The sequence below is a fragment of the Geospiza fortis genome, unplaced genomic scaffold (genome assembly GCF_000277835.1).
Source record: "Geospiza fortis unplaced genomic scaffold, GeoFor_1.0 scaffold134, whole genome shotgun sequence".
NCBI classification, from domain to species: Eukaryota; Metazoa; Chordata; class Aves; order Passeriformes; family Thraupidae; genus Geospiza; species Geospiza fortis.
The window spans coordinates 1,945,430-1,958,946 of NW_005054396.1; positions in this window are offsets into that span (position 1 = coordinate 1,945,430).

Below are 13,517 nucleotides of genomic sequence, written 5' to 3' on the forward strand. Positions count from 1 at the left end.
GCTGGGGTCAGTGATCTGTGATCATAATCCTCCTTCTTTTGGCAATCACCACCCGAGAGTGCTGCTCCGATCAGAAGAGGACCAAACGCTGCCATGCTATCCAAGCCACATCTTGAGACACAGTATACATTGCCAATAATTAGGTTTATTTACTTTTCTAGTAAGAAACACAAAGAGCCAGGGTGTGGTGGCAGTGGTTTACTGACAAGCTTGATGTGAGCTTCCTATGAACTGCTAAGCTTTTGCTGAGTAATACTGACACAATGCAAAATGACTGACTATAAAAACCTTTAGACTATACCATATGACTATTTCAAAACCAATGGCAGCTATTTGACAGATGCTCAGAGGTTCAGAATTTCAGCAGTAGACCTAAAAAAGGCAGATTAATGAACAGATGATAGTGATGTAGTAAAGTTGCACAATAAATGAAACCTTGCAGATGGCTCTGCAACTATAAAAATCTCCAGATTCCTAGATTAGATAGACAGAGAGGACACTTCCTTTATTTTCTTGAATTATTTCTGCCTTTTCCTCACGACTTTGGCAGTATTGCTGCTATCTTCGTTTTAAATAGTGCAACTTTCTAAATTTATTTTCCCTTCTGCTTTAAGCATAATAGATATCATCAGACAAACTTTCTACTCTATCACCATGAAGGAAAACATTAGGGTGCACATTCAAAGCTGCATATGCACAGCCCCATGTTTCCTAGGAAACAAGCGATTGCTCATCTCTGCGCCAAAATAAATGGATGCATCAGTTTCAGCTTCCTACAAACATTAGTATTTGGACTCAGGACAGAATGCCAGACACCCTCAGTACACGATCAGTTGTGATTGTCATCATTCTGCCTCTGCTGCTTGTCGGCAGTAGAGGAACGGGCAAGCCAGTACGAGAGCTGTGACAGATTTGCAGTGCAGGCAGTGGTGGTGCCGACCTGAGGACAGGCAGTCAGAACCACTAGCACTGCTCCCTGCTCGGGGCCAGGAGAACCACATGCATCCCTGGGTGCTCTCATGTAGCCATCTGGGGAGGAAGGAAATCAGCGCCTCCCACCGCAGCACCTTCTGTTGGTCTGTGCAGAGACGGATGGGAGTTGCAACCCAGGAGTTTTGGCTTTGGATTATCTTCACATGGCCAGCTCCAAATTTAAGGCAGCCATTCTGACATAAACTGAATCACCCTTGGGTATTTCCACATTCCCACAAAAGATACAGGATTTCTCTTTCATTACCTCCAGGAGGTTCCTCCCTTTAACTTTATTTACTTTCATGATTTTATGGAATTATTTTTTTCGTAAAACCATATTCCCAAATTGACACTGATGTATTTCTAAATAACATTTTACTTCCGACAATTCCAATATTGATTTAACACTGTATTCCTGGAACCTGACTCTTAAGAGCAGAGTTACTGCAATATTAAGTTAAATGCTTGTGACAATTTGACCCTCAACGCCAATACCACAGTAAATAGAACTCCAGCTGATTCCACAGAAAGGGCTATTAAGGAATATATGGGCACATTTCAAGTGTTCTGCCATTTCAGTCTCTCAATAGCACATATATTAGGAACTCGACTATCAAAATCTAAATTTTCTGAAAACTCCCTGTCATCTGAAAGATGGTCATGTCCCCTGACATCTATTAATTGCCCTGGAAATTTCCTCATTATTCAAAATGTCGATTATATGAACTTATTCAATGTCTCCCCTGACATTTGGATAATCAAGGTTGTATTGCGTATGGGCCATTCTTGAAAATCTTTGAAGACAACTGACTACCCTCATGAGTAAAGGTTTACAAGATCAAGCCATATAGCATGTATGAACAACATTCATCAAAAATAACGTCAAAATAACTTCTTGTATATGATCAAATGTTAGTATCAATAAATGGATATCATGGTAATAAGGCCTGAGTGTATGGGTCTTTGCTAATATAGCATTATTAGTACTTGATATTGATCAGCCAGACAATCTGAAACCTCTTAAATAACTTAACTGCTTTTTCTTTAGAGAATGGTAGTAGAAGTTTCACAAAAGGTTACTTTGCAGAAATGTGATAGTTTAAATTTTCCACTACTTCTTCCCTGTAACTCTTTTGCATGAGTTGCTTCACTTCATCATTGTAAAATCTTCAAAAACTGGATAAAGGCAAGCTCATTAAAGAAAACCAGGGGAAAATAACCAATATACACTGCCAGAACAAAAATGGAACACAGTTTGGAAGCTCAAAAGATGAATGCAATTTTGCTGCCAAGTGAAGTAAGTTACATGACCCCTTTTGTCACAGGATACCCAGTTCTGTGAGTAAAACGGAAAAAAAATTTACAGGAAAAAAGCATTTGCATACAGTGTAAGCAAAAGAAACCATTCATTCAACTATTCATGCCAACAACATTGCTTGTTTAACAAGTGTTTGTGTGTACAGGGCAAGGTGCTTAATTCTGCTGCAGCCTGGACCTAAGCCAGCTTCTGTACAAATCTTACTCATGGCAACCTATTGGATGGGGATCAACAGCACAACCTCCTTCTTGTCATTTCTTCTCACACTTAAGAAAAGTCAGGTTTTTTACTTTATACACTGATGATTATATCCTCTGCCCTCGCAGCACTGAGGAAGGCTATAAATAATTTTGCATAAACTGTAACATTTTGTGTGCATCCGAAGAAATATGCTATTATTATGAAGACTACCAAATTCTTCTTTCTTCATGTGGGCAAAAGAATAAAGTCCTGAAACCAAAAAAGGTTTCCTCCGCTGCTCATAATTCCTACAGTACAAGCAGCATTACAAAGCTGTAAGCCCTAGACAGCCTTCACTCTAGAACAGCCTCTCAAGTTTAACTTCCTAGTTTACTCATTCCTCAGCTATGCAGCACAAGTGCTGTAGTCTAAGTCTATGGAGAAAAGAAGGCGCTTTTACCTGCGTCCTGCAAGTCTTTTAGGTTTGGATCTATTGCCTTGGATCTCACCTCTTGTTTTGGCTCAACAGAAATTTTTCGAGGTATTTTACAACCGGATGCAGGAGGTCATAAATAAAGCTAGAGAGTACCTTATGTTTACACTGAATATTGTACATGGATCTACAGTGTAGTGTCATGCACATAAATAAATGCCAAGACTAGCATTCTTTTCTGACAAACACACGAATGTTAGGAATGGAAAGGTTTTCTCTATCTCTTGCATTTTTTTTTTCCTCCTGTGTGCAGCTTGGTCAAAAAAATTAATGGGCCCATGCAGCTAAATGGCACCATTATATGGCCTACAAAAATCATGCTGTAGGATGCAGAGAGGAAAGTGTTGTTGGCCTTAATATTGAGAGAACAATGTATTGGAAGTCCTTGAATGCTATAATTTTCCTTCTGTTCCAAACCAATAAAATTTGCAAGAGACATCTTTTCAACTTAATAACGTTACTTGCTACATGCACATTAGTGGTGATGCCCATCTAGGGATAAGTCCAAACCGCAGCATTCCAACATGATAATATATTCCAGCAACAAAGAAAAAAAATTCTCACTCTGTTCTCTAAGCATTATACACTTTGCTTTAGCCATACATTCAATTCCCCACCAGGAGTTGCAGCAGCTTTACTCCAGAAAATAAACTGGGTGCTGCTCTGCCCTCTGTTATGAGTATTCAAATACCCTGCTGGAGGAGGGTGAGGCTAGGGGCAAGAATCCAAAATTCAAAACCCAAATACCCATCTCACTGAGAAGGGAGGGATTCACAGCCTGCAGCCCTACACCTCTCATCCCTAAGGTGCCTCCCTTTACTCTGGTAACAGGAGAAATCACACCGAGACTCTTCATCCATCAACCACAACATGTGAGCATCCTCCATTCACTCCTCCAGCACGTCTTGACCCCAGATTATGCGCAAGTGCAGGAGAAGTCCTCCTCAAAATCACCCCAGTGGAGAGAGGCTGCATTCCTGGGGAGTATCTCCACATGAGAAAGAAACCACTGCAGTATTACCAGGTGCCCCCTTGCATCAAAAAAGCATCTCAGATTTTTTTTTTCCCTCCACAAGCTTCACTTAAAATCATTATATAACACACAGAAACACCTGTGTCTTCCACATAATCGGAGTGGCAAGAGCTGCTTTTTGTTCTAACCAGGTGTCATGAGGGAAGTAAGAATCCCTATTCCCTCTATACTACTTTCTGTTTAAAAATAAACAAAACCAAAACCAACAAAAAACCACAGCAAGACTTTACAGGTCAGATAAAAACATCCAATTACTGCAGTCAGAATTAGCACCTCCTCATTGTTAATAGAGGGAGCTTTACACACTGTTCCAACTTCACTCTCTGTTGATCATTACCTCACTTTCCAGCCAGAGGAAGCATCAGAGATGTGCTCGGCAGCCTAATTTCTCATGTATCTGACAGTGGCACATTTAAATGCCACTTGTCATCATCTGAAAGAAGACAACACTTGCTTTGCACACTAGTAACAGGTGACTAATTCAGGCTACAATGCAAATGAAGTATTTGCACAGCCAGTAGTCCAGCCAGATGGAAACATATATCAAGGCACAAGTTGATCTTAGAACACAGTTATTAACATCCTGCATTAAACCCACTCCCTATCTGCAGCATCAAAGTTTTCAGCCTGTGCACTTATCCAAGATCAGATGAACTAATAACTACTAGAAAGACAATTAATAAATGAGATAAGATCTTCCTTTGGGAAGAACACTAGATTGCTCCATTAAGATTATTGCAGCTGTATAATGTTAATAAAGGCATATCACTTTGCTAATGGGACCATCACTTCCAGAAGATTCCTTCACTGTCATATAAACTTTATATGAATGCAGCTAATTTGAGGTCATTTACTGGATCATACAGTGCCATACATCTCACTGCAAAGCCTCTTTTGCATCCATATTTTGTAACCATACCCCTAATTGCACTTCCATTTCTGTCCACATTCTGAGCTGCTATATAACAGCATTTCCTTCCTAAATTAATCTGTTCTTTTATATTTTGAAATTTCTTAAACCAGTCTTTTTCTGAATTAATTTCTCCAGGAAGGAGAACTGCATTTTGTCAAATTTTCAGACAGACTTTTTTCCCACAATTCACCAGTTCTTCCCTCCCCGCTTCCCTCTCTCTCTCAATGCAATTTAGGTCACTTGAATACAGGCATCTCCAAGCCATGGGTGCAGCCAGGGTATCACACATAAGTGACCTACAAAGAGGTCTGGTGGGGACTCAGCTGAAAATGTTAATCCTAAGGGATTTAAAGAAACATCATGTAATAAACATCATTCTTTCATCCCACTCCAAAGGGATCACATAAAAGAATTCAAAGTGCACATCTTCTTGGCTGCATGCAAAGTCGTTGCTTTATTAATTTATGACAACACAACAGCAAGACGGTAAATAACATCTAAAAGTAACATGCAGTGAAAGAGAAAAAGATCTCCCTCTGCTTTAGAAAGGCAAAAGGGAGCTTCAAATGTATTTAAGGAGCCAGAGTTATAACCAACACATTTTTCAGGTCCAGAGGTTTGTAATTCACCCCAGAAAAATTCACCTCCCATAAATTTCAGATTTATATGCAGATCTCAGAGGAACCTGGAGTAAAATAAGAATAATTTCATGGAAATCTGCTGACAGATAATGTAGTTGTAGTCCAGCCTCCTGGGCACATTCCTGAGGCAACAGGGTAAGCTACTGAGCATTGCTCCTCATTTCTGTGCTTATAGTTGACACTTAATGCATATTTTTGTGGAAATTAACAACTGCACACAATCCCTCCTTTAAGCCTTCTATACACACACACACATGTATCTGCTTCTAAAACAACTGGTATGAACCCTACGCTGCTATTTCTTCAGGAAAGAGAGGTTCAACTGAAGTATCTTCCACTAAATGAAGGTTTGAGCTGAAGGTAAACACTGGGAAATAATTCTGTACACATGTGTTTAATGTCCCTATGTGGACAGTTTTGCTTCGAAAGCAAAAAGATTCTTTTACATTACTGCATAAAAAACAGGGGTCAGAGCAGCAGGAGACTCAGGAATTACTGGGTACCAGAAGAACTAAAATCAAAGGGAGAACTGAATTTGGAAAAAAAATCATGTGCATTCCATCAAGGAGTCTTTAGCATTTCTAAAGCTGTCACTTCAAAGAACTCTGTAGTTCTTACTGGAGCTACTTACTACAAACTTTTGATCAAAAAATGTATGACTAACTGTTAGGTATAAAAAAATCATTTTGAAACCTTAAAAAAAAGCCGACAAAAAATTTAATTTCCAATAATAGGATATAGGATGTGGAAAGGACCGCTGAGTCACTGAGTCTACCCCACAACTACCCCACCTTGAATTGCAAAACTCAAGATGGGGTAGTTGTGAAAGACAACATGCATCTCCAACAAGCAGGCTGGTGGCACTCTTTTGAACCTTCTTTCTCAAAGGGTATCCCTCAATTGCCAACAAATACTCGGGAAATCATAAGGCAGCAGAACTCCATCTCACACTCACTTCCTGAAGGTGCTCTTTCCTCAGCTCCACAGAGGATTTTAATTGGCCTCAAAGCAGGATATAAACACCAGCCCCGACCAGACAAGATCTCAGACTAAATATTCCTTTCTCGGGTCTTGTAGTGTAACCTGAAGTCCAAATGGTTCCTGCAGCTCTACACTCCAGAACACACAGGTGAGCCCTGGGACCTCTCCTGGTCAGCTGACAGGGCTCTTCTCGGATTTACCATGAGGATCCCTCAAACACAGCTCCCTACAAGTTTCCTCTTGTGCTATGAAGCACACAATGTATCTACTTAAAGGGGGGAAAGCGTTGTCCTTCTCTCTTTTTTATGCTTTCTGCACCAGCTATCTTCAGGTTGCCAGATTAGACCTGGAAGTTTTCAAGGGCTTAATTAGAAGAACACAAACCAGGTTTGACTTTGCTCTGCACGAATTTCCTAGGTCTAAACTATATTTGTATTGCAAGCTGGATTCCTCTGGTTCAGCCTTCGTCACCAGCCTGAGGTGCTTCTTTTCTGAATCTCAAAGTGGATGATGAGGAACAGACACCTGCACAGTATGGCTGAACATACGTGCTGGCACAGCTGCCCTCAGGAGAGAAGGAGGGTCTCTCTTATTGACAGAGGAAGTTGCTGAGAGCAAACAGATCCCTGGCTTAAGCCCCTCAGCTAAGTGCTTAATTTCAATGTGAGATAAAGCCAGCCCATTTCTACAAGACAATTTTTAGGAAGTTTGACCTTCTCCCAAAAAATGACACATAACTATCTTCTAGCTGTGATGCCCATTACAAAGCAGAACTTTCAACACAGAAACAAGACCTATTCCTTCATACACTGCCAAATAAAACTTCTGAAAATTTGTTTCTCCTCCTAAACAATGGTGTTTTCTCACTCAGTAGCTATCACACCCTCTGGCTCTCTGATACAGGTATTTTTTCTCACTGTACTCAGGGCTGAGCAGCTTGGTGGGGTAAAAGCCTGTACAACATTAAGAAGTAACTGCAGCACATAAAATAATTTGAATAATTTCTTTCTTATTTTCTACCCCATACATGAACAATCAGGTTTTCTTTAGCAACAATGGCTGTTGCCACAACCCTAGGGGTGGGAACCTAAACCATATGTACATAAAAAAGGTAACCTCAAGTTTCCTCTTCAAGGCTCTGATGTGGAATACCACAGGCACATTTAGTCAATTGTCCTTCAAATGTCTTCTGTACATGTGGTTTTTTTCCCCTTTATGCTTGAGAAGATCTCGGAGACTCAGTTTCAGGGAATGCAGTGGATTTAGACTCCTGCTCATTTCTGTTAGCTAAATTTATGTTGTAGGCTTCTGTTGGGAAGTGTCATACTGTTGCATGATTTAGTTGCATGTAAAGTGGCAGTACTCACACTGGCTTTTCCCTTCCAAGGAAACTGCATTTCTTTGGATGGCTATCACTCAAAACACTTGGCACTAAATCCAGAGAACTAGCTAAACTGCGATGTTAATTATGAAAGAAGTGGTGGTGAAGTTTTCATCCTCCTCTTTGTCACACAGTTTCCTCCAGTAAGTTCTGCATTGACAATATACACTGGGCAGAAATAAGTCCCCATCGGAGGAGTGAACCCAAAGATGTAAGAATCTCACCATGTGCCACTTCAAACACAGAACGCTGAAGGTTTTGCTCCTCAAGCTGAAAGTACAACATCTCAAAAGACTCTACTTTTCTAGGAGATTTACCCAGAGAAGCACACTGCTGAGGTTAGTAGGTGTTAGTCCAAGCCTTGTAAGTTAAAAGCAACATCTCATAATCTCTGCTAAATGTAATGGGTAGTCGAAAAAATGAAGCTAATCCAGGCGTAATGATTAATCTTAGTGTGAGTCATGACCCTGGCAGCTGCATCCTGAACCAGCTGCAATCTATATAATGCATTCCCAGGAAGACCAGACAACAAGGAGTTGTATTATCACACAGTGCAGATGGTATTAATACATGTACCAGCAGCCTCAAGCCCAGCCAAAAAGAGCAAAGGTCTTAATTTACTAATATTCTTAAAAGGATAGCAATTTGTCTAAGATATTTACTATGCTTATCATAATCAAAGAGCTTGATTTCTAGAATTAATCCTTTTATTGCTAACAAAAAATATTACAATGAAAAAAGGTTGTTAGAGTGGATGAAGTCTCTGAGCAATGCATAGGATTAGCCATCAGCAATACAATTTTTCCTCCTCCTCCCCCTACACGGTGTCAGGGTCATGTAAAGTCAAAACACTAAATATAGGACATCAGTGGAAAGCAAAGCAAGCTTAGCTGGCCACAATGGAAACACAACAGAGGCCAAGGTAAACCCATCAAAACAGCATGATTAAGGCTAAAACAACAACAACAGGAGACTTGTGAGAGTATTTGTGCCTTAACCCACTTCTGTATTTATGAGATTAAATCTGGAGATCTGAATAAATTATTGCAAGAAGGGAAACCAGAGCAGGCAGATTAGGACTGCTTGCAGGATTCTTTGAGGGAGACCTACAGGTTTGAAAGCATTTCATGGGTGGATTGTCATTCAGGAAAGGCAATATCCTTTCCAAAGCAAGGGAACAAAAATCGGAGCTATCTGGACTGACAAGCCTCGTATCTCCAGGCAAAACCAGGAGATATGGAACCAGTTTCTTCAGCCTGGGAAAGATCGTTTTCCTGGAGATCTCTGATGCCACTCAACTCCTGACTTTTTCAATCTGTCACACACTTTGAACAGAGCTGATGCTTTAGGCTTTCACTGTCTACACCAGCTTTTTCTTCCCTTCAGAGATGTCAGTTCAAAAGGAAACTAGTCTGGCAACGAACTGGACTTTTCAAAGTTTGTCCTCTATTTTTGGTCATGTCCCAAATAGTATTTAAACAGCCGCAGTTTACTGAGAAGAGTGAGCTGTAATCATCAGGCAAGTTTTGCAGTGCACAGTACCTGGACTTTGTGTTGCAGGAATGGTGACATGGCTGACAGGACTAGGCATGTAAAGGTCTTAAGAACTCCAGTGGCAAAATCACCAAAGAATTAGAATCAGTATTGAAGCATTTTGGTGTTCAGCCTGCTTGTTGGTACAGAGCAGAGCAGCAGTCTAACAAGCTACTACATGCCTGTAAACTGAGTAGAGGAACAGGTTTAATTTTAGGTCTACTGATTGCTAACAAGTTCCTTTTTATCACATCTTTAGCTTCATTTTAAAATATCACTTGAAAGGACTAGACATACAGTTTCAAACCAAAACCCAGCTCTGGATTCCTCATCTATTCTATCATTTCCCCCTAAGTTGCCTATCACTGCAGCAGCTGAATACCAGCCACCCTCATACCAGGGAGTTCAGGTGTCCTCCTGACCTGCACTGCAATCTAGAATCTGTATGGAGAGTAAGACCAACTGGGAATGGTGCCATAAAATTTCATTTGCTGAAGAGGCTCTTTTCTAAATTAAACTAGTTAGAACTAAGCTGATTCATAAAAGCATGCTGCATTTTTTAAAACTCCACTTCTAAGCTATTCCCCCATTGCTTGAAAAACATACACCTATTGATTAAGGCCTGTCCTAACACACAGTAGCTCTTCAGTAATGCTGAGGCCAGAGCAGTTGTCAATACACAGTACCTAGATCATCCAAATAAAATGAAAGATCTTTAACAGTCATCAAATACAGTGACTGGAGATATTGGTACAGCAGAAATTACATGAGAAAACCAATGAAATATTTTTATTCCTGCAAGCTGGGTTTGGTCCAGTTGAGGACAGTGCTTTTCCTGAGTTAGGCTGCGCAGGTAATGACCCTGCTGCATGTGGGAGAAAAAAAAAAACAATAGTCAGTAACCTCTTTCTGGAGTCTTTCCATCCTTAGCCCACTGTAAAACAAATCCAAGCATTACTTTATCCTCTATATGTTCCAGGGCACTTGCAACAGGAATAGCATGAATTCTTGTATTAATCTGTCCTGGATAACAATCATTTGCTGTACCACTCTGTCCCCCAGAAATGAATGTCCCAGCAACTTTGGACTCAGCTGCAGGGCCCACAGCAAAAGCAGAGGCATATAGAAAACTGACTATGGTCTGAATCATACTAATTTATATTCTTCCTATTCCCATAGTTTCTGGGGAGTCAATGGGTCAGAGGCTCACCAAGCTACTGACTGCCACCCCACAGAAAGCTCTTCCCCTCCACATAGCAAATAGTCATAACTAGACAGGTTCCTCCCTCCCAAGTCTCTTGCAGGTTTTAATGGCTCACAGAAAGATACAGTAACATCTGTTCCTTTGCCACAGTCTCACCAGCGTCAGAGCTGTGCTGGAGCAACCTCTACATCCCCATCCAGGAAAATCTCCAGTGAGGCACAGTATTATAATGCCCTGACCATTGAGAGTTGTATACACCAGATGGATACTACCAACCGGAGCACTTTCAGCACATACACCCTACAATTAAAGCAATCAGTCAGCCTCAAAGAGAAGAAAGAAAAATAAGCAGGGGTTTTTTTCTGCAAAAAATTCAGCTTCACAATAAAAGCTGCAATGCTGCACTTTCAAAAGGTAAAAATTTTTTAATTTCATTAAGAGCATTAATTCTTATTTTTATTTTCTGACTTTGTTTGCTGTTTTGTTGGGGTTTTTTTGTGGCATAGTAAACTACCAACACTGATATTGTCTATTTACTATTTTTATATACCAGAGGCCTATCTTTAATTCATTTAAACAAATTGATTGTCAGATTCCAGATGGAATTTTTTTTCTGAATTTATTTTCCCCTTGAACCTATCTCTTCCCCATCCTAAAGTTTCAGTCTCTGCCACAGAAAAGCAATGCTGTTTCCTGAGCTCCTTTGTGCAGAGTATATACAGACACTGCTCTAACCTGCATAACTTGAATTACTCCCTTCAGTATTTATCAGGGGTTAAAACACCCTTGGTAAGCTGAGGAGTTAAAGTCATCTGAGAATTCCTCCCCATTCCTGAGAGATGTTGCATTGCCCAGAAACTCCCAGTCACAGACATGTTCTCTGTCAGGGTTGAAGAGGGCAATCTGGAAGGGCTAAGTGAAGCAAAGACACAATTAATGTAGTCCTCAACCCAGGGGCTGGTCAGGAAAATGAGCTCTATAAGAGCTAGAACCTTCCACAAAGAAGAGAAATATACCTGCCTGGCTGCAATTCAAGGTCCTGTCTGATACAAGGCGGTGCAAGTCATTTTGTGGCAACCACAGCAATGCATGCCAAATTTGTTTCATCATTATTTCACTCTTCCATCAGATCAGGGTGCTAAAGGTGACGTGCCAGCAGTTTAATCAGTTTGCTCCTCAGTTTCTTCTTCCTTCCTGGCTTTTAGCATCTCATCTGACAGCAAGTTGCCAGAGTTTAAACAATCTCGGCAACACTCACAAACCATATCCTTTTTGTTGTTCATTTTACAAAATTAAAAACATTAAACATTAATGTCTCTTGAGTTTCCTCTCCCCCTCAACCCTCCCACCTCCTGAAGTAAAATATGTTTTTGTGATTCCACATCAGAAGGAAACAATACTCTGTTGTGCCCAGTACTTTGTGGGTGTGGGTGTTTTCAGGAACCACATCTGAGAAGAAATCCCAGAGGTTATTGTAATCATTCCTATCACTCCTGGGTACTCAAGCACAGGATTGCCTGCAATCAATTTGCTCTTGCATTCTTGTATTAAACTCCTTGTGTATAAAAGTATCACCAGCACTTTCTATATTAATCTATGTAGCAATGTTCTAAAGAGCTTTTTATTATGCTGCAAAGAAATCAGAACGCAGAGCAAAAGCCACTAAAGCCTACTTGAGCATTACCACCAAATATGGAAGTTGGGTCTGATCCTTCAGCCAGTGAAATGGAGGAGTCTTGACTGCACTCACTGACTTTTCAGGGAAAATTCAGGTACATGTCTCTGTAGTTTACCTTAATCTTATAGCAAGGAGGATTACAAATCTACAAAAAACATTACAGGAAATTACATTACATGTAAAGCATATGAACAGAGATCCTGATTACTTTCAAGCTCAGGTTTTTGTTGGTTTTCTGTTTGGTTTTTTTTGTTTGGAGTTTTTGGGGGGTTGTTTTGGTTTGTTGTTGTTGTTGTTATGGGGTATTTTAAATATCAAATACTTGAATCAACAAAGATCCCAGCATCATAGGCTGGTTTACAAGTACCCCTGAAAGAAGGTTTAACCCTTGAGCTCTATGCCTAGAAATTTTTCATCTGAAACTACCCCAATATTTGCTAATAGTATACAATGTACTATTTAGAACTAGTGTTTGGGGAACATGAGGGATTAATACAAAAAACTTGACACTACTTTTTCACCTGCAAATTAACTTTAAGGAACTCACACCACTCTTCTGTCCAGTCTTCTCATTCCCAGACAGAAAGTTTGTCAGGCATTCTGAGCTAGTCTGTTTCCAGCTAAACACAGGAAGCATCTCTCTTACATGTGGCCTTTGAGAACTTTCACTCTGGTTAACTTTTCTACAAAGAATATATGAGCAGGACATGATGCTTCACTGTGTTTTTAACAATTTTCAAAAAGGTTGGGAGTGTAGTAGTTCAATTCCAAAAAAAGAATAATAAAAAATAAAATAAAAATAAAATAAATATAAATAAAAATAAAATAAAATAAATAAATATAAATAAAAATAAAAAAAATTTCAATTTGTATGCTGAGCTGTGCCAATTGAGAGGACAAAAGTCCTATGGCCTTGTTTCCCCTTCCTGGCTGGACATGCACACAGACATTTCTACATTGTACATTCTTATCAGCTCCATGTGCCTTTGCCATGAATCCTCAGGCACCAATGTAAAATTCACTTTGATGAACATCCTGAATAAAGCACTGTAGTGATTCAATCCCAAAATCATACAAACCTACATAAAACAGAAGCTTCTCAATATTTGAATGATTATACACAAACGTACCTCAAACCAATGAAAATGTACATTCTATCTGCCCACTACAACTTGTGGTAACTTGTGCAG